The sequence below is a fragment of the Elephantulus edwardii genome, unplaced genomic scaffold, assembly GCF_000299155.1.
Source record: "Elephantulus edwardii isolate Elephantulus edwardi_28Jun2011 unplaced genomic scaffold, EleEdw1.0 scaffold00509, whole genome shotgun sequence".
NCBI lineage: Eukaryota > Metazoa > Chordata > Mammalia > Macroscelidea > Macroscelididae > Elephantulus > Elephantulus edwardii.
In genome coordinates, this window is record NW_006400259.1 from 277,313 (window position 1) to 299,134 (window position 21,822).

At 39.2% G+C, this 21,822-nt stretch overlaps 1 pseudogene; it reads right to left on the minus strand.

Annotated features, from left to right (window-relative positions):
- Positions 1-20,459: 20,459 nt before the first annotated feature.
- On the minus strand, positions 20,460-20,826 carry LOC102871367 (annotated as a pseudogene).
- Positions 20,827-21,822: the final 996 nt, after the last annotated feature.

The window sequence follows — 21,822 nt, forward strand, 5'->3', positions numbered from 1 at the left end:
TAACTCTAACTGAAGTTTCAGGAACTGGAACCTGTATCGGGAACCCTCCTAGCAATCTGCGCTCATTATGTAACACCACTACCCAAGTGCCCCTCTCTAAGGGATACTTAGTTCCCAATACCGGATATTGGTGAGCCTGCAATACTGGATTAACCCCGTGTGTCTCTTTAGCTGTTTTTGATTCTAACTCTGACTACTGTGTATTAATTTATCTGATGACCCAGGTATACTATCACCCTGATGATGAACTTGTTAATGAATTTGATCATGCACCTGAGCGCCATTTTCGCAGAGAACCTATTACTATGACCCTAGCAGTCTTATTAGGAATAGGAGGAATAGCTGCAGGAATAGGTACAGGGACTTCAGCACTTGTGTATGGGCAACAACAATACCATGAGTTAAAAACAGACATAGATGAGGATCTTCGGGCTTTAGAGTCATCAATTACTCGACTAAAAGAATCCCTGACCTCCTTATCTGAGGTAATCTTACAGAATAGGAGCGGACTAGACTTATTGTTCCTCAAAGACGGGGGTCTCTGTGCCGCGCTAAAAGAAGAATGTTGCTTTTATATTGACCATTCAGGAGTAATAGAAGACTCCATGCAAAAGCTAAGGGAAAGGTTAGACAAAAGAAAACGAGGCCGAGAATCTCAGCAAACATGGTTTGAGAGCTTATTTTATAAATCCTCATGGTTAACTACTCTTGTATCTACCCTTATAGGTCCTTTAATACTCTTGTTTATATTGTTACTAGTTGGGCCTTGTATTATAAATAAGCTTGTTACCTTTGTTAAAGATCACATCAGTACTGTTCAATTAATGGTTCTAAGACAACAATATCAAAATATGAGAGAACTTGACTGCAATGATACTGCCTCCAGAGATTCTTGGTTCTATGATTAGAACCTTGTACTAAAAGAAGTGGGGAATGAAAGGAAAATTTTTTAAACCATGTCCCCACACCCAAGTATTGTAAGAAGCTATACCTTTGATCTTGTGTGAATGTTTGTGTTCCAGGAACTAGCTGACCACAAACTGAAAAAACAATTACTGGCAAAAACCATACTTTAACTAACGTCAGCAACAGGTAACTGACCTAAAATTGAACTTCTCCTTTTCCAAAGAGCCAATGAGCTAATTCCACGCCAAAGAACCCCTAGACCTTGTATAAATTCCCTTGGTTTTTTGGGCTGGGGGTCGACTTCCCTGTCTCCTGTGTGAGATACAAGTCGTCCCGAAGCTTCGTCAATAAAGCCTCTTGTGGTTGCAGCAAGTGGATCTGGTGCGCCCGGTCTGGGAAAAGCCCTAGTTTGGGGTCTTTCACTAGAAAAGGAAGAACTCAGGCTAGAAGAGTGTTCTCAAGGTAATTGGAGAGAAAGTGTGTGCTCTTTCGCTTGTTCTTTAACTCTTTGGCTAACTTTGTTAGTTTAGAGACATAACAACAACAACCCCTGATTTGTTCACATAGTAGCAAGTACAAACAGGTGTCCCCTTTCTCTGCAGTCAGGAGATCTAGAGCTCTCTAGTTTTGCAGGATGACCTGCTATATGCCAGCAGTGTCAGCTGACATTGGAGGAAGGCTGATGTTGTCTCTAGAGCTAGCTGTAAGGGGTCATCAAAATTCTGGGAAGAAATAATACTATGACTGAGAGCTCTTCCTGCCATGCTTCTAGCACCTACAGCTGAGGCTAGGCTGAGTCCAACCATGATTGGGAGAAAGGCTGCTTTCTATACACTGTTTTTCATCAGCTATAGATAGAAAGGTTTAGATGGATTTGGCACTTGTGTATAGTCCCATTACACCAAAAAATATTGTCCTGGTTCAGTATGTGTGCTTATGTTAGCATTTTTCACACAGCTGCCATGCTCTTTTACTGAAGGCATGAATGGGGAAGTTGTACAGCATACAAAAGAGTGTTCTGTCTGCTTTGACTGGTACTGCAGCTAGCAAGGGCTGTTGTAAGGAGGTACACAGGAAGTAATGGGAAAGAGAAAGACTGGCAACCATCTGACTTTGGTTGAGAAAGAAAAAGGGGCTCTGAATAACTTCAACCCAGGTCCCCAGGTCAAGGGCTGCATTTGTTTTATCATGGTCTGCTCAGCTTGGAGAATTTTTCATGACCAATATGGGCATCCTCCATATTTCTCTGGCCACTGCTAACAGTATGAGTGAACCTGGCCAAATAAGAAGCAAGCAAAACGGGATGCTAGACTCCACTCTGGGAGTGAGGCCATCTTAAATGATATTGAAATGAGAAAGTGCTGTTTGGCATCCTGCTCGGGGACAATCTGCTGAGCCAATGAGGTGTGTGGTAGAAGTGGACTGCTGTGTGTATGTTTCTCTTACTTTGAACACATAAGAACTGCTTAGGACTTGGGTGTTGAGTGAGGTGAAGAGTGGTGGGACCCACCATTTGAGAGGTGTTGGAGACTTGCTTAGTGAGACGGTGATGTTTAACCTGGGAGAGGTGGTGCCAATGGGGGTTACCTATGACAGATCTTAACCATGGTGGCGTGCTCAGGATGACTGTATAAGGTCCAACCAAGCATGGTTGAAGAGGTTTAGGTGCACGTCGTTTGATGAGGACGGAGTGTCCTGGGGCTACACCAGCTGTCTGGTCTAGACTTTCAGGCAAGGATTTGGGTATGCAATAGTTTGTGTGTTCCTAGAGTAATTGTCTAAGGAGGAAAATGTAAGGAAGGTATGATGCTAAAAGAGGAGATTCAGTGGGTTGGTTATTGTTCAGCAGAAATGGCTAACTGTACATCAGCTCAAAGGGGCTCAGAAAGAATGGTGAAGGAGGTGTTGCTTGGTTAAGGGCTAAGGAAATAGGAAGTACGTTGCTGCTTTCCACACTCTGTTTATGAAAATTACAGCATAGACTGTCTAGGTCGTAGAGAGTATGGTCTGGATTAGGATAGGTTGGTCAGATAGTAAGAGAAGTAAAGAGTCCATATCTTCAAGGACTTCAGGGCAGCTGTGGTCATAAATCCAGATGTCTACTGGATGTAGGGTGGCTGAGTTGAGGGACTGTGATTGAGAGGTTAAAATTAGGGTTCTCGAAAAAAAAGTAGATGGAGCTCCTGTATCCACCCAGGGGGAAGTAAAGATAAGAAGTAGTGGGAAATTGGGTTTTGGGAAATCAGGTCTCGAAGTCTATGGCTTGAGAAGACTTGTAGAGGGCTTCACAGGGTGAGTTTCAGCACTTCTTTAGTGAGGAGAGTTGCTGCTGCTAGGGATCGCAAGCAGGGTTATAATCCCTAGGTGGTTACATTGAGCTGCTTAGAGAGGAATGCAATGGGTGTACGGGTGGATCCAAGAGGCTGAGCTAAAATGACAACAGCACTACCCTGTTTTTCATCAGTTATAGATAGAAAGGTTTAGATGCGTTTGGCAATGCTGGGGTGAATCTAGGTTTCCTTGTGAGGTGGCCTTATCATAAAGGGATTTTGCTAGCAAGGAAAAATTGGGAATCTAGGGTCTAATGAAATCCATAAAGCAGAGAAAAGAGAGGATTCGATTAGCAGTTTTAGGTGGCTGGAGGCTTTCTAAACTTGGCTAGTGGTGAGGGTCAATTGAAAACCAAGATACATGACTGTGGGGAGAGACAGTTGGGCCTTGGAGAGGAATACCATGTATCCCTTGGAGACCGAGAAGTTAAGAAGTTGTGCAATGTGAATTTAAGAAAGTTGATATGAGGAGCTACACAATAAAAGATCATCAACATATTGCAAGGACCACTAGAGGAAAAGAAGCTTACTGGAAAAAAGCAAGTAATAATGGGCTTTAAACCTCTGCAGTGTTGTGTGGAGGTAGGAATTGGGGTCTAGCAGGAAAAGAGGAGTGGTCTTTCAGAGTAACAAGAACAGGTTGAAGGTGGGAGGCTACAGCTGATGTGGAAAGATCCCATACAATGTGGTTGACAACGTGTTGTAATGATAGAGGTAATGGAGAAAAGGGCTCAGAGGGAAACAGCATTAAGGGGAATAGAACTAAAGGCTGGTCAGGTGAACTAGATTCGCTTAACTTCCAGTGAAACACAGCTCTAAGTTTAGACAGGAGGTCAGTCTCTACCTAGCAAAAGGGTTGGGCATGTATGGATAATTAGAAAAGAAGGTAATGAGGACGGGTTGAGTGGTAAAAAGGCAAAGATGGGAGACCATCAATCCCCATTACTGAGACCTGGGAAGGGAAAATAGGACCTGAGAAGGAAGGGAGTACTGAAAAAGTAGCCCCCATGCCAACCAGAAAGGAAACTGGCTTACCTGTGAGGGAAGCCGACTATCAAATTTAATAATAGTAGACCAAATGCTGTTTCAGGAAATGAGAGAAGCTTGATACAAACTGAAGGCCACCTTGTGGCAATGGGACGTTCCCTAGGAGTTAACATTGTTCTTAGTTTGTATCAAATGAATCCCTCCCTCTTGAGATTAACATAAAGAGGAACTTGGCCTTATCTGTAAAAGACTTCACCATTATCCTTTGTTTTGTACTTCCTTGTGGTTTTACTTTTATTATCTTATGATTCTAAATAAATACTCAGAGAAGCATGGCTTGAGGTCTTCAGTTGAGAACTGCTGACCCCCTGTTTTACGCTCTCTGCTCTATCTCATTCCTGGCTGTTTGTCTTTTTATTAATAATTATAAAATTATTCTATTCTTTGGGACCCTCGGTCTGCAACATACCTGCTACTTGAAGGGTTACCCTGGCCTCTGCAATGGTGATGGGAGTAGTCAAACATGGGCATCCTCAATCTTCAGCGGCCAGGCCTAAGAGGTTGGCCAGGATGGGAACTGGGTTTGGTGGAGGGGCTACCCTACGATGGCAAGACGCAGAAGGGTGGTCAGCCTTCCAATAACCTGGGGTCCCACAGATAGGGAAAGGCTGTGTTGGAGGGTGAAGGTCAGGGCAGTGGTTAGCCCAGTGACCTTTGCTGCACTTGAAGCATGTACCAGGATGTAACCAAGTCACTGAGTGAGAAGGTGTTTTCTGACCACTCACCGCTGCTACTGATGCTGCCTGTAGGGCACCTGACAGGGCTTGAGTCTACAGATTCGCTTTCTGATTGGCATGAGTCTCTTTATCAGCCTCTGCCTGCTCCTCTCAGGCATTAAAAACGTTAAAGACTATGTTTACCAGGTCTCAGATGGGGTTTTATTTTTTACACCCTTAGCCTTTTTAGTTTCTTCTTTTATATTAGGGGCTGATTGAGTGATTAGATGAGCAGCTAGGATGGTGGTCCTGCTGGGAAGGTGGGGTCTAAGTGAGTATACTGGGACAGGACTTCAGTGAGACAGTTAAGGAAAGCAGCTGGGTTCTCATCTTTGTTGTTGTTGTTGTTGTTGTTATGTGCCGTCAAGTCGTTTGCGACTCATAGCGACCCTACAACAGCCCTAAACCCTGCTCTATCCTGTGCCAATCGCATTGCCTCTGATACACCCATCCTGATTACCCCAGTCACTGAATCAATCCACCTCATAGAGGGTCTTCCCCTCCTGCGCTGTCCCTCTACCCTACCAAGCATGATGTCCCTCTCCAAGGACCTGTCTCTCCTTACAACATGTCCAAAGTATGTCAGACGATGTTTTCATCTTTAGCTTGTGTAATCTCTCTGAGCTTATAAAAATTGACTGCTTTATGGGAGATGTCATGTAGGCCAGCTAACAGACACTGAATCATATGGTTACGCATAGCTAGACCATCTCTTCCTGCTGAAGTATTAATTTGGTATATCCAATTTGGCTCTTGCTGGGGGATGGATTGGGGGCCAACCGGCATGGAACTGTTAAATGTACTTGGTCTGCGTGCTGCTGAGCAACAGTGAGAACATGCTTTTTTTCGTCTGGCATCAGAGTACAGGACAGTACAACAAAAAGATCCTGCCAGGTGAGATCATAGGTCTTGGTTAGATACCTAAACTCTTTGATGTAGGTTGTCAAGTCTTTGGGAAATGAGCATAAATGTTTCTCAGTTGATAATATTAAAATATATAGAATGTATGGACTTTAAACTAGTACTATATTAATCTTAAAACAAAAAGGAAGGCAAGCGCAGACCAGTGACACACACAGTCTGATGTGATGAGGAGGGGTGACTTGGCAGCTTAACATCTGTGAAAAGACCACCAACCCTGCACCCCTGGTAGTGCCCAAGCCCCACGGCCCCCAAGGCTCCCCAGTCCCATGCCCCTGCCTGCAGTGGCACCTCCCCGCCCCCCCCAGCACCCCAAGGACACTAGAGAGTCCTTCACGCCACACAAAGACCAACCAAAAGCCATGGACACTAGGATTTTGAATCATAACTTTTGTTGGAGCAATTCGTTTCAGAGCTACAGGAACACAAAGCCACACCGTGGATGCAGCCATCGCCTGAAGCCACCAACAGAGCTGCTGTGGGACTGATCTGGCAGGAGAAAGGCCAGTAGGATCCTGACTAGGTTTTCTTGAGCACTGCCGATTGCCTGGGAGAGTACCCAAGGGTGAGTGCACATGTAGGAATTTGGCTGAACTTTTGTGGACACTGCAGACCAACCAGAGGTGAGTGGGTCAGTGACTATTTGACTTTGACTTCTTGGGTCCCATTGAACCCAGAACCCTGCATGGACAGGGGCTGCTGCATGAGGGCACCTGCATAAATGCCACTGGGCAGGGACGGCTGAGTGAAAATCACTTGGTGGGAGAAGGACAGCTGGAATTTGAGTAGGGACCCCAATCATGAGCACACCTGAACAGCTGAGGTCTGAGTGAGGTCCCCCAAGTGGGTGACCTGCCCTTGTGATCACCCCACCCTGTGCCTACCCCATCCCATTAGCTCCACACCTGGGCCTACACGTCTGGTCAATCAACTTGCCTTTAATCTGGAACACCTTGACCTGTTTTACCTACAAGAGGCTGCTCTCACAGGCTCTGAACTGACATTTCCCTGGAGTCAGACGTTCAGAGAAAAACACAAGTGGGGTTCCTGCCTAACTGATCTCTAGAGCATTTTCTTCAGATCAAGAACATATCAATGTCTCGAAGAAAGCAAGCTATCACACACACTACACAAATGCAATGCAGAATGGTACCCCCAAAGAGCAACACAGTATCAATGGATTTTCTGAAGCCAGAAAGTCTGATGGAACTTTCTGACACAGAATTTAAAAGAACAATGATTGAATATTTTCAGTGGATGAAAGACAAAGTTGAAGAATTATAGGATACTACAAGCAAAAACCAGGAGGAGCTAAAAAAACAAAACAAAACAAAAAAACCAAAAACAAACAAACAAAAACGCCACCAGAATAATGCAGAGAAAACAAACGAGGCATTAGCGACACTGGAAAAAATAAGAAACCACTATCCAAAATATGAGGTCCAATGTTTCAGATGCTGTCAACATGATGGAGGTGCATATGAGCAGAGTTGAAGATATGGAACACAGAACCAGAGAAATTGAAGACAGAATTGTTGCAACTGATCTGCTAGAGCAAAAAGCAGAGTCAAAAACGAAGGAAAAAGAAGAAAACCTAAGAATAATGTGGGACATCATCAAGAGAAATAACATGTACATCATTGGAATCCCAGAACAGGAAGAAGCAAGTAAAGGCACAGAAAGAGTTGTGGAAGAATTACTAGAGGAAAACTTCCAGACATAATGAAGAATGAGAGAATATATATTCAAGAAGCTCGGCAAACACCATGTAGAATACACCCCAAAAGAAAAACACCAAGGCATATCATAGTAAAATTTGTCCGAACCAAAGATAAAGAGAGAATTCTAGAAAGGGAGAAACAAAGAGTAATCTACAAGGGAGATCAGAGAAGATTAAATGCCGATTTCTCAGGAGAAACCATGCAAGCAAGAAGAGAGTGGAAAAACGTATATCAAACACTCAAAGAACACAACAGGCAACCAAGAATACTGTACTCAACAAAATTGTCCATCAAATATGAAGGAGAGATCAAGATATTACCAGAAAAACAGAACCTAAGAGAGTTTGTAAAAAGAAGACCAGCATTGCAGAAAAGACTAAGAGATGTCCTTCTTACAGAGGTACAACAGAAAGCAGCATGGACCAAAGTAACTATCAACAACATCAAAAAGAACTCAACAAAATGATAGCAATAAAACCTTGCCTCTCAATAATCACACTGAATGTGAATGGTTTAAATGCACCACTGAAGTGAAGAGTAGCAGATTGGATAAAAAAAAAACAACACCCCAAATCCATCAATATATTGTCTACAAAAGATACACCTGAAAAATGAAGATAAAAGAAGACTAAAAATAAAAGGGTGGAGAAAAATATATAAAGCAAATGGCAACTAGAAAAAAAGCAGGAGTAATGATATTAATCTCTGATAAAATAAATGCCAATGTAAAAACCATCACAGAGGACAAGGAAGGTCACTACATAATGCTGAAAGGGTCAATAGAACAAGAGGGCGTAACAATAATAAATATCTATGCACCAAATGAAAGAACTACAAAATATATAAAACAAACATTAAAAAAACTGAAAAAGGAAATAGACAACACTACTATAGTAGTTGGAGACTTCAATAAACCCCTCTCAAGAAAAGATAGAACTACCAGAAAGAAACTCAACAAAGATGCTCAAGAATTAAACTACACACCAGATCAACTCTACTTCATAGATATTTATAGGCTAATGCACCCCCCCCAAAAAAAAAACCCCACAGTATAACTTCTTCTCCAATGTACATGGAACATTCTCCAGAATAAATCACGTTTTAGGTCACAAGGCAAGCATCAATAAATTAAAAAAACATAGAAATCATACAAAACATTTTCTAAGACCACAATGCAACAAAATTAAAAATAAATAACAGGATAAAGGAGAGAAAAATATATTTTAGAAGGTGAACAACAACTTGCTTTAACATGAGTGGAAACTAGAAGAAATAAAAAATGAAATTAAAAAGTTTCTTGAAACAAATGGCAATGAAAACACCACTTGCCCAAACCTCTGGGAAACAGACAAAGCAGTAAACAGAGGTCAATTTACAGCAATAAGCAAACATATCAAAAGCCAGGCAATAATGACCATTGACTCTCCTACTCAACATCTCCAACAAATTGAAAAAAAGCAAGAAAATCCAACACCCTCTAAAATCCCCCGAGATTACAAAAATTGTTGTTTGTTGTTGTTTAATGCCCTCGAGTCATAGACAACTCATAGCGACCCTATGAACAAAAATTAGAGAAGAAATAAATGAAATAGAAAACAGAAAAACAATTGAAACCATCAACAAACCTACAAGTTGGTTCTTTGAAAAGGTCAATAAAACCGACAAACACTAGCAAAACTAACAAAAGAAAAGACACAAATAATCCCAGTAAGAGATGAAATGGGCAACATCACAACAGAACCAACAAAAATAAAAACACTAACATTGAAATATTATGAAAAATTATATTCAAACAAATATGAAAACCTAGAGGAAATGGACAAATACATAGAAATGCACAACCTACCGAAACTGACACCAACAGAAATTGAACACCTGAACAGACCCATTACAAAAGAAGAAATTGAAAAGGTAATAAAACAACTTCCAACCAAAAAAGGTCCTGGATCAGATGGTTTTACATGTGAATTTTATCAAACATTCAGAGACCTGTCACCAATTCTACATAAACTATTTCAGAAAACAGAAAAACACCACCAAAATAGAAAACTATAGGCCAATATCTCTCATGAACATGGATGCAAAAATCCTGAATAAAATCTTGGCCAATATAATCCAATGATACATCAAAAAAATAATTCACCATGACCAAGAGGGATTCATAACAGGTATGCAAGGATGGTTGAACATAAGAAAAACCAAGCAATGTCATTCATCACATTAACAAAGCAAAGAACAAGAAACACATGATCCTATAAATTGATACAGAAAAGACCTTTGACAAAATTTAACACCCTTTCCTGACTAAAACACTCAACAAAATAGGATTAGAGGGGAATTTCTCCAACACAGTAAAAAGTATATATGCAAACCTGAGTGCCAACATTGTCCTCAATGGAGAGAGATTAAAGGCATTCCCCTGGAGAACAGAAACTAGGCAAGGATGCCATTATCACCTTTCCTATTCAATATTGTATTGGAAGTCTTAGTGATAGCAATAATGCAAGAGAAGGAAATAGGGGTATCAAAATTGGCAAAGAGGAGGTAAAATTATCTCTATATCCAGATGATATGATAGTATACTTAGAAAACCCTAAAGACTCAGTGAGAAGAATACTTGACATAGTCAACCAATTCAGCAAAGTAGCAGGATACAAGATCAACATACAAAATTCAGTCGCATTTCTCTACAGGGAACAAAAGATTACAGAACTGGAGCTATGAAAAACAATATCCTTCACAATAGCTAATCAGAAGATTAAATACTTGGGAGTAAACTAACTAAATTACAAAGGACCTATTCAAAGAAAATTACAAAACATTACTACAAGAAACCAAAGGGACCCAGAGAAATGGAAGAATATACCATGCTCTTGAACAGGAAGATTCAATATTGTGAAAATGACAATTGTGTCAAAGGCAATTTAGATGTTCAGTGCAATCCCAATATAAATATCAATTTCATTCTTCAATGAAATGGAAAAAGCAATTTCAAATTTTATCTGGAATGGAAAGAGATCCTGAGTAAGTAAAGCACTCCTGCAAAAAAGAAGCAAGGTAGGAGGCTTCTCACTCCCTGATTTCAAATACTACTACATGGCTGTGGTGGTCAAGACAGCGTGGTACTGGGACAGTGTAAGATACATAGATCAAGGGAATAGAACTGAGAACCCCAAAATCAGCTCATCTACCTATAGTCAACTGATTTTTGACAAGGAGATGAAATCAGTTAAGTGGGGAAATGAAAGCCTCTTCAACAAATGATGTTGGCAAAATTGGAAAACTATCTGCACAAAACTCAAGCAAGACCCACACCTCATACCATACACAAAAACTAACTTAAAGTGGATCAAGGACCAGGTACTATAACCAAGAACAATAAACTTCATCAGAAAAAAGCTTGGAAGAACTCTAGAAGCCCTACAACATGAACACTCTTCCAAGTATCCTGAAAAACCTACAGCCAGGAAAGAATAAAATAGATGAATGGGACCTTTTAAGAATCAAGTCCCTATGAACATCAAAAAACTTCTCCAAGAGGGTGAAAAGAAAAGCCACAGACTGGTAAAAAATAATTGGTAGTGACACATCTGATAAGGGATCTATATCTAGAATTTATAGAATACTCCAGGATCTCAACTATATTAAGGGAAACAACCCAATCAGAAAATGGACACAGCATATGAACAGACACTTCACCAAAGAAGACACTGAAGCAAACTTGCAGAGACCAGGATTATTGGTGGTCACAAGGCACCTACAGTGTTCTGTCTTCTCAGTCTATGACACCAGGAAAGACACTACTTTGGAGGTCCTCTAATTGAGAAAGTATGAAACCAAGTAGTGGTACTCTAACTATAGACATAGTCTTGTGGGTTTCAATAGCTACATCAATTAATTTTTGCTTTAGGTTTGTTATTGTTGCTGTCATTAGGTACAATTGAGTCAAGTTCAGTCATATGAACAGGACATCTGAACTCTATCCTAACATGTGCCATCTTCACACTTCCTGGTACTCTAGAGCCCATTGCAGCAGTTGCTGTGTCAATCCATGTGGTTGAGTGTCTTACTCTCTTTTGCTGATCCTTCACCTTTCCAAGCATGATGTCCCTCGCCAAGGAAGTCTCTCCTAGTAACATGTCCAAAGTATGTGAGATGAAGCTTTATTATCTTTGCCTCCAAGAAGCACAATGGCTACACTTTTTGCAAGACATATTTGTTTCTTCTTTTGGCAGACCATGGAATATTCATTACTTTTGTCCAACTTCACATCTCAAAAGCATCAATTTTTTTGTCATCTTTAGTTGTTATCCAGCTCTCAGATTCACAGTAAGTGATTTGAAAGACCACAGCCTGTATCAGACGTATGTTACTTCTCTGACATCATTGCTCCTCAATAATTTAGAGAGTTCCCTGACTGCAGACTTTCCCAGTGTAAAATGTCTCCTGATTTTCTGAGTTGAATGTTGAATGTGGATCCAACCCCTTAAGTTTAGACATCTTTAATAGAAAAATGTAAATTTTATCCAAATCAATATGTGTTATTATAGTTATTATAAGGATCACACAACTGGTTAAAATCAGACATTTTTATCTTAAAGTTTATGTGAAAATAATAGCTGTGTGAGAATTTCCTCCCTCACCCCCCAAAGAAAAGAAGTGAATATTGAGAGCTAATTTGCTTTCCAAAGTTTTAAATTGACACTTAGGTATAGTAACTTTGTACTGTCATAATAATACACAGATCAGAATGAAACAAATAGTATTGTTATAAAACAAAACAGGCAATTACAAATTAGTACATGATAAAAGTTATATTTAATTAATAATTACACAAATAATTTTCATTGTATCAGCTGAAAATATATCTTTTTTTTTTCTTTAATGAACCAGAATATGGCACTGATGGGGAGTAAAGGGCCACAGGCAACATGTAAACAAATGGATATGGCTATATTCCAATAAAACTTCCTTTAGAAGAATGGTCAGTGGACCAAATATTATTCAGAGGCTCAAATTTTCTAATCTCAAGTCCAAAAGAAGCTTAATTTCCTATCTAACTAACAAAACTTTCAGATAGCTTCAAGTTTCAATTATAAAAAAAAGAAAAACCTCAATTCAAACCATAATAAAACTATTAAATGTTAAGGTTAAGAGATATTCTTGAATATAAAAAGTCTGTTATCTGTCTTCAATTCAACTGTAATTCTCTGTAATGTTTTATAAACAGAATTTACCCAGTTAAAAAGAATCACCAGCATGCTTTCAGTCCAATATTGCTGTTATTATGCCAACCTATCTCATCTTGGGTTTTGTCCTTTTCTGAACACATATTTGATTGAAGGAAAAAAATAAAACAGCATTCTGTTATTGTCCATATGCTCATTTGTTTGGGTTTTTTTTTTTTTTTGGCTTTATTGGTTAATTTGGGGGAATAGAATATCAGACTTTTTTTCTTACTTTTTTTAGTTGCAAAATCACAAGAGGTTTCCATAACCTTAAGTAACCATAAGTAACCTTGTTTATATTTGAAATATCAGTAGCATAGCTTAAAGCATCTTAACTATATTCAAGACACAACAATTCCACAAATTGAGAGATGAGTGGCAGAAGGTCCAGATAACAGAAAAGAAACAGTTGCTGTATTTACTATACAATTATATAAAGAATTTAAAAACATATTTTATTAATTTTAATGTACATTTATAGAGCTTTTGGATTTCCATTCATTTATTGTTGCACTATTTTCTCTACCACTCTCCCCCAGGTTGTTCCTCTCTCTTTTTTTCCCCTTGAAAGTCTGTTTTAATTGTCCCATTGCCACAGTGCTTGTCAAAACCAGTTCTGATTAATCTCCTTTGTCAGTTGAGGATCTGAATCGTTGAAGTGTCCTCCTTTGTTTCCAGCTGGGAGCTGGGGCCTGTCAGTCCTGTCAGCCACAAAGACCTGATGTGAGCCGCCCTTGGCCATGTGTCCTTCAGATCCACATTTAAAGCAAGTGAGTGGGAGCTTCCTCTTTACTACCTTGCCTATCTGTGGTTCTTGTCTGTGACATTGTCTACTGAAGTGGCCCAGCTTTCCACAGTGGAAGCAATTTTGACCTCCTTTATTACCTTTGGGTGGCATTGTTTATGAGTAAGACGTCCTATATAAAGAATTTTTAATGGATGTCTGGTGGTATACTCCAGAGGTAGCTATTAAACCAAAAGCCACACCCCTGAGGTTGATTTGAATCCACCAGCAAATCTGAAGGAACAAGGCAGAGTGATTATTCCATATGATTTATAGCTTTGGAAACATGTAGGAGAATCTGCTATGAGGCAGTTCCGATTATATGGCAATGAACAAGAGAATTATAGAAAATGTATGAAGGAATATAAACCATAAATAAAGTCAAAAGACATACTATTATTGGAGAGAAGATATCTGTGGGCCATACAGTATGGCAGAAAAACATTAAATATCAACAATATCTAAAGATATTGCACAACTCTTTAAAGGATATTAAAAGGAAAAGGAAAACATTTTTTAAACATCAAGTCAGTTGTTATGAAGTCAATAATTCATTGTATATGCAACCTCATATGTACCAGAGTAGTACTGTGGTATGTAGAGATTCAATGGTTCATTTTTTTGGACATCAGGCCTTTCTTGTGAGGTGCCTCTGGGTAAACTACAACCTGACTCAAAGATCCAGCTGTGCCATCACTGTGACCTCAATATCCACATTGAGCAAATTGTTAATTACTTATTGCTTATATATCTGTAGTCTTACTTATTTATTATTGTTCTAATTAGTATATCACTTGCCTATCAGTTTTCTCTACTGAAGTAACTTGTGGGCTGTTATTGTGCTGAAAGTTATTACATTGGTGTATCAAATGCCTAGGTAGGCAGGTTTTAATAGAGTTCCAAGATTAAGATGCTAGGAGGCAGGTTTGGCTATGCACTTATGAAATAGTGGGCCTCTGAGAACCCTATGAACAATACAGAAAAACACAGATATAGTATTAGAGGCAGAGTCCAAGTTGGGAGTTAATCAAAATGATGAGAAACAGTAGCAAACATCTTTTAATAGCAGGAACATGAAATATACTAAGTATGAACACCAGAAGAGTAGAAGTTGTGAAAAATGAAATGGAATGTAAGAACTAAACATTAGTTAGATGAGGGACTGGCTTTGGTAACTTTGAATCAGACAATCACATGGTATATATTACATCTGGAATAAAAAGTAACAAAAAAAAGAAGAAAAATGATGTTGTAATCATAGCTAAAAAGATGATTGCAAGTTCTAATATGAAATACAATGCTTTGAGTTATAGGATATTGATCAAACACATCATGAGCTCTGGTAGCCTAGTGGTAAGAAGCTAAGCTGTGATCTTGAAGACACATTGTCCGAATCCACCAGATGCTCTGTGGGAGAATGATGGGCAATCTCATCCCGTTAGACTAACTGGCTCTGAAAACTTACTGGAGGGTCAGCTACGGGTCAGTTCTAACTCAATGACACAACAAAAAGAACAAATGTATTTGCATACAAGTAAGATTTGCTAATACAACTATTTTTCAAATATATGCATCTGCAGCTAAAGACAAAGAAGATATTGAAGATTTTGAACAAGTTTTACACCTAAAAGTTGGACAAATATGCGATCAAAATTTGCTAATTATATTTGGTGACTGGAATGTAAAAGTTGGAAACAATGAAAGGGTAATTGTATTTGCAAAGTACAGACTTGGTAACAGAAATGAGATCAGAAATAGAATGATCAAATTTTGTGTGTCCAGTGATTTCTTCATCACAAATATCTTTTTTTAACAAGTTGCTTTAATGCAGATTTCCCTCCACACTTTCCTTCATTAACATTGTGATTCAGACAAACATTCCCATGTCATTGTTGTTACATATGTCTAGTCACCTACAACTTATAGTGACCCTATGTGCTATAGCTCTGAATCTTGACCTATACTGAGCCCATCTCATCTTCATCAAGAGACCTACTCCCATTTTTCTAGTCACTGAGTGACTCCATCTAATCTTGGACCTTCCTCTCCTGTGCTATCCTTTCACTCTTCCAAGCACAATGTCCTAATTCAAGGATGGTCCCTCTTGGCCACGTGTCCAAAGTATGTGAGATGGAGCTATAAATCCTAGCCTCCAGGGAGCAGCTTGGTTTCACCCTCTCCAGGACAGACCTGTTTGTTCTCCTGGCAGTCCAAAATATGTTCAACACTCTTCTACAGTACCAAAACTCAAAGGCAGTCTGAAATTTATCAAACATGCTATCCAAAGGGAGCTTTAGTGGTGAAGCGGCAAGAAGCTGCACTGCAGTACTGAAGGCATGTGGTTCCAATCTTCCAGATGCTCTGTTGGAGAAGGAGAGGCAATCTCCTCCTGTGCCAGTTGGATCTATTTGATAGTACAAAACAAGAGGGGACAAAACCCAACAAAACCAAAAAGAAACTTAAGAAAAAGTCATCAAGATGCATTAATAGTAATAGGTAACTAAAATGCAAATGTTGGAATCAAAGAAGAATGAATAGTAGTTGGAAAATGTGGATGTTAGTGGCAGAAATGAGGATGGAGATAAATAATGGAATTTTTACAATCAATGAATTAATTGAAAATACAAGTTTTGTCTTTTGGTTTTCTTAGGGTGTTGTGTTGTGTGTTTTTTTTTTAAAGAAAAACTCACATAAACAATGACTATACACTAGACCCCACTTGATGAACTACAAAGGGATCACTTTGAGGAGTCATTGGAAGAATTCAATATTAATATTTAATATTTAAAAATGTTATTTAATGCCTTTTGAAAAGCCACTGATGTGTCTATTAAGAGTTGATTTCAACATGTTGACTTGGAGTTTGAGGGTTGTTGTGTTATTGTTGTTGTTTAGTACTTTTGAATAAAAAACCCCTTCTCATCACCAGTATAGTTTTAATATTAACACCCCTTTAGCTTGCTCTAGCTAGAAGTTTTTGCCCGGAAGGGTAGCATCTTCTAACTCACTATGAAACACTTTTTATTTTATTATTTCTTTCTTCCAAGGATGTAAGCCCATACAATAGCTGGAACTTTGTCTTTTTTTTCACTGAATTGTCCAAACTGTCTAGAATAGAATCTGGTATGTGCAGTGATGTACTAATAAATGTTTAAATAATGACGGGGTAGAGAGTGGCATATACTTAGAAGGAGATGTAAAGTCTCTCAGCATGGAAGATTTCAAGCAATTAATGTGGAATATAGAGTTTGAAAAAATCACAATCAACCCTTGCGAATCATTAACAGTCTTCCCCAAAACACAGCTGGGCAGGTAGTAAGTGCTCTTTAAAAAGCAATTAAATGAGTAAAAACTTTATCATTAGTGACGGTGGAGATGCAAATTAAAATTATAATTTCACACATCAAATTGTCCTAGTGTGGAGTGGCATCTATCTAGATAATGGACATAGGAAGACCTAGAAGAAGGAAAGACACTAAAGAATTGGACCTCAAGAACCCCAGGGAAGCAATACCTGAAGGTATTTGTACAGACTGAATGGCAGAGATTCCAAGGCTAGGAGCAAGGAAACTGAAATGATGTGACTCTGGGGAGGAGAATATACAAAGCACAAGGCTGAGTGTTGCAGCTTCTCAGATTATTTACTCACTTTACATGTTGAATAGGCATAGGGAAAGGATTGAGTGATGACACACATCTTTCTTGATTTTAGACTAGGTAGCATATCCTTGTATTTAAATTATTATTTTATGGTCTACTAACACAAGTGTTCTGAAATTCCCATTCTTCTCAGTGTATCCATAATTTATAATCCAAAATTTGAAAGCCTTTGCATAGTCAATAAAACACAAGTCAAGATCTTCCTGTTTTTCTCAGCTTTAATTCAAGATCCAACTTCTACCAGTAAGTCTATCTCTCCTTAAACAGCCAGTTCTGAACCTGGTCTGAAACTTTTTAATAATATTCAGCAAGATTTAACTTGTATGTAATATTGCTTGATAATTTCTTCATTCTGTTATACTTTTTTTTTTTCAAATGAGGACAATTATTTTAGTTGGTCAACTAGATAAACTGCCTTTCAAATATTTAAACATATTTTAAACATTATATACTTATATACTATGAATAAAATGATATAGATACATATATATTGAAATATTATTAAAATATTTTAACATGTTGAAACACCTCAGTTGGTGTCTTATCAATTTCTGAACACTTATTGACTTGTTCCAATTAATAGATGTATCCTTGGATGCACTCACGAGCCTATGCCAGAAAATTTGGAGGACGGCTGTCTGGCCAACCGATTGGAAGAGGTCCAAATTTGTTCCTATTCCCAAGAAGGGTGATCCAACTGAATGTGAAAATTATCAACCAATATCATAGATATCTCATGCTAGCAAAATACTGCTGAAGATAATTCAAAAACAACCGGAACAGTACATACATAGGGAATTGCCAGAAGTTCATGTGAAATTTAGAAATGGCCATGACACCAGGGAATTTTTCATTCTTTTTTTTATACTGATTTTTTTTTTATGAAGGACAAGCAAAGAATATGGAACGCTTCACGAATTTGCGTGTCATCCTTGCGCAGGAGCCATACTAATCTTCTCTGTATCATTCCAATTTTAGTATATGTGCTGCCGAAGCGAGCACTATACTGATTTTTTAAAAATTAATTTTAATGAAAGTTTACAGAGACTTAGGGTTTCCAGTCATTCATTGTTGCACTTTTCTCCCTACCCACCCCCTCCCCCCAATTCACTCTTCTCCATGAAAAGAAAAAGAAAAACTCTTCCATTGTTATGCAATTCCACCCCAAGTCCATTCTACTATGCAGCCTTCACTCTGGACTTGTGTAATGACAAGAATACCCATTGATATGTTCCTTTTAAACAGTTCTCTCCATCATCTCTTTCAATGCAATATACATCATTCCTCCCCTCCTTTTCTGTCTTCCCTCAATCTCGATGTCAGTCCAGGTTTTACAACAGTGGCCTTATGCAATATTTGTCCTTTTGTGACTGAGATATTTCACTCAACATAATATCCTCCCAGGTCATCCATTTTGCATAATATTTCATGAGTTCCTTGTTTTTCAATGCTGCATAGAATTGTGTGAAAATACCAGAGCTTCTCTATCTATTCGTTTGTTGATGAGCACTTGGGTTGTTTCCAGCTCTTTGCTATTGTGAACAAAGCTGCAATAAACATGGGTGTGCATATATTAGCTTGGGTGGAAGTGATGGTTTCCTTAGGGTAAATTCCCAGTAGTGGAATTGCTGGGTCAAATGGTATTTCTATTTCTAACTTTTTGAGACAGTGCCATACCACCTTCCATAGTGGTTGCCCCATTTTACACTCCCACCAACAGTGAATAAGGGTTCCAGTTTCTCCACAACCTCACCAGCATTTGATGTTTGCTGTTCTGTTAAGTTTTGCTATTCTTACTGGGGTGAGATGATATCTCATAGTTGTTTTGATTTACATCTCCATGGAGCTAGGGATTTTGAACATTTCTTCATGTGTTTGTTTACCATCTGAATGTCTTCTTTGGTGAAGTGGCTGTTCATATCCTGTGGCCATTTTTCAATTGGGTTATTTACTTTTTTTTATCTGAAGATAAATTTTGAGGTCAATTTTTATTTCTACAAAAATATTCAGTCAAAACAAAATAAAACACGTTGAAAGGATATCACTGAGTGAGCTTCAAGTGGAGGTGATTACTGCAAAGGTTGTGTGAGTTCAAGGGTCAGGGACGGCCATCTTGTTCCTGGGCTGGCCATCTCCTAAGCAAGCACTGTGACATCAACCCCCAGCCGGTGCTGTGTCGAGGCAGATCCCGCCAGTCCTGACCCTGCTGTGGAATGATTCATGTGAGGGAGGCAGTGGAGCAGATGCTGGCAGAGGGTGCACGAGTTCCGTGGCACATTCAGCAGGGAGTCGGGTGATGGGCACTTGAGATTTCACTTGGACGTTAGGACTGTGACTTCACCTGCAAGATGAACTCATATTCTAAAAGTGTAACGTTGAGGAGGGCCAACCTTTGACCTGAGAAGCCCTTCTGGTGAAAAATCCTCACCTGTGTAGATTAATGTCTTCTGGCTGGCAGGCCACCACTGGCCTGTTATTGAGATTCCTTCCCCCAGGATGCAAGCGGGGTCTGCCATTTCATCAACATGATGTGGTCACATTAGCCATGGTTTTACACAAGAGCTGGTCTTCCCTTTTTATAACTTCATGATCTTTTTTTATTAGGGGCGTGTGTGTGTGCATGTGTGTGATTGCTTCTGATATTTTCTAAAGGATGCTGTACAATGGAGACAATTCCCACACCAATGCAGAAGAAAAGCCCATGGCAATGGAGATGGGGCCTGGCTCTGGGGAAGTGGGCAGGTGAAACTGGATGCCAGAAAGTGGGTGCTGGGAGGGTGGAGGAAGAAGGTGAACCTCAAACTTCCCTCCTCCCATTTAAAAAAATAACACAGCTCGTGAGCTGCTGATTGGTAAGTAGGTTCTGGATAAATCTGGACAAGAAAAGAAACACCATTCTTTGGAAGAAGATTGAAGTAGTGATTTTTTTGAAACAAAGAAAGCAGAACTAGAACATCTTAAATTTTTAATCTTTCTTTACAGATTACCTAGACCACTTTTGATTAAGAAAACTGTAGAAAGTTAGTAACTGTCACAAGCAGAGGCCAGGTTGTGGCACAGTCAATTCTCCACAGAGTCCTGCTTTGTGGGGGTCTGAATATACTGCTGGGATCTCTGCTCACACTCTAGGTCAATCTCTGCAGATTTTAGCCCACTGGTCGCTTTTCCCCATATTTCTTTGTAAACTCCTCAGAGTTCTCACAGAATTTTTTATGGTCCTTAGAGTATTCTTCTGCTAGGTCAGCCTGGAGAGGGTGTTCAGTCTGGGGGTTGTTCACCAGTGCTATGAGGTACTGGATCACTTGGTCAGTCTTGATGGCTGGCTTCCAGGTTTCAGCACTAATTACTTAGACAGACCTGCTCCTTTTCTTCAATGTTCAGGTGGTAGATCTTAGATTTGAATGTGATCTTTGGTGGTTTGAATGGGTACTCTGCTGGAAAGTTGATTTCTATTCTGAAGGCCCCTTCATCATATGGAGGGTTGTCCTTCATCAGCCTCCTGCTGGCCGCCATCTTGGATCTGGAGCTGGCGCTGTTTGGTTATTTACTTTTATCTTGTTGTGGTGCTAGAGTATTTTATAAATTCTAGCTATAAGTCCCTCATCAGATATGTCATTACCAATTTTTTTCCCAATCTGTGGCTTCCCTTTTTTACCCTATTGGAGAAATTTTTGGGATTTGATTCTTAGAAGGTCTGATTCATCTATTTTATCCTCTCCTGGCTGTAGATTTTCCAGGATGCTTGAAAGACTGTTTATGTTGTGAATTAGGACTTCCAGAGTTCTTCCAAGCTTTTCTTTAATGAAGCTTATAGTCCTTGGTTTTAGTCATAGGTCCATAATCTACTTTGAATTGGTTTTTGTGTATGGAGTAAGGTGAGGATCTTGCTTGAGTTTGCTGCAGGTAGTTTTCCAATTTTGCCAGCACCATTTGTTAAAAAGGCTGTTGTTTCCCCACTTACCTGATTTCATCTCCTTGTCAAAAATCAGTTGAACATAAATAGATGGGCTGATTTCTGGATTCTCAATTCTATTCCATTGATCTATGTGTCTGTCATTGTACCAGAACCACATTGTCTTGACCACCATGGCAGTGTAGGAGGATTTGAAATCAGGGAGTGAAATACCTGCTACCTTGTTTCTCTTTTTAAAAAATGCTTTGCTTATTTGGGGCCTCTTTCCATTACAAGTGAAACTGGAGATTGCCTTTTCCATCTCATTGAAGAATGGAATTGGCATTTGTATTGGGATTGTATTGAACATGTACATTGTCTTTGGTAGTTTGTCATTTTTCACAATATTGAGTCTTCCTATCCATGAGCAAGGAATATTCTTCCACCTCTCCAGTTCTCTTTATGTTTCTTGCAATAATGGGTTTTTTAAATTTTATTAAATTTTATTAGTTTTAATGAACATTTACAGGGATTTTGGGTTTTCATTCCTTCATTGCTGCACCATTCTCTCTACCCTCCTCCCCAGTTTGTTCTTCTTCCCTGCCATCCGAATGTCT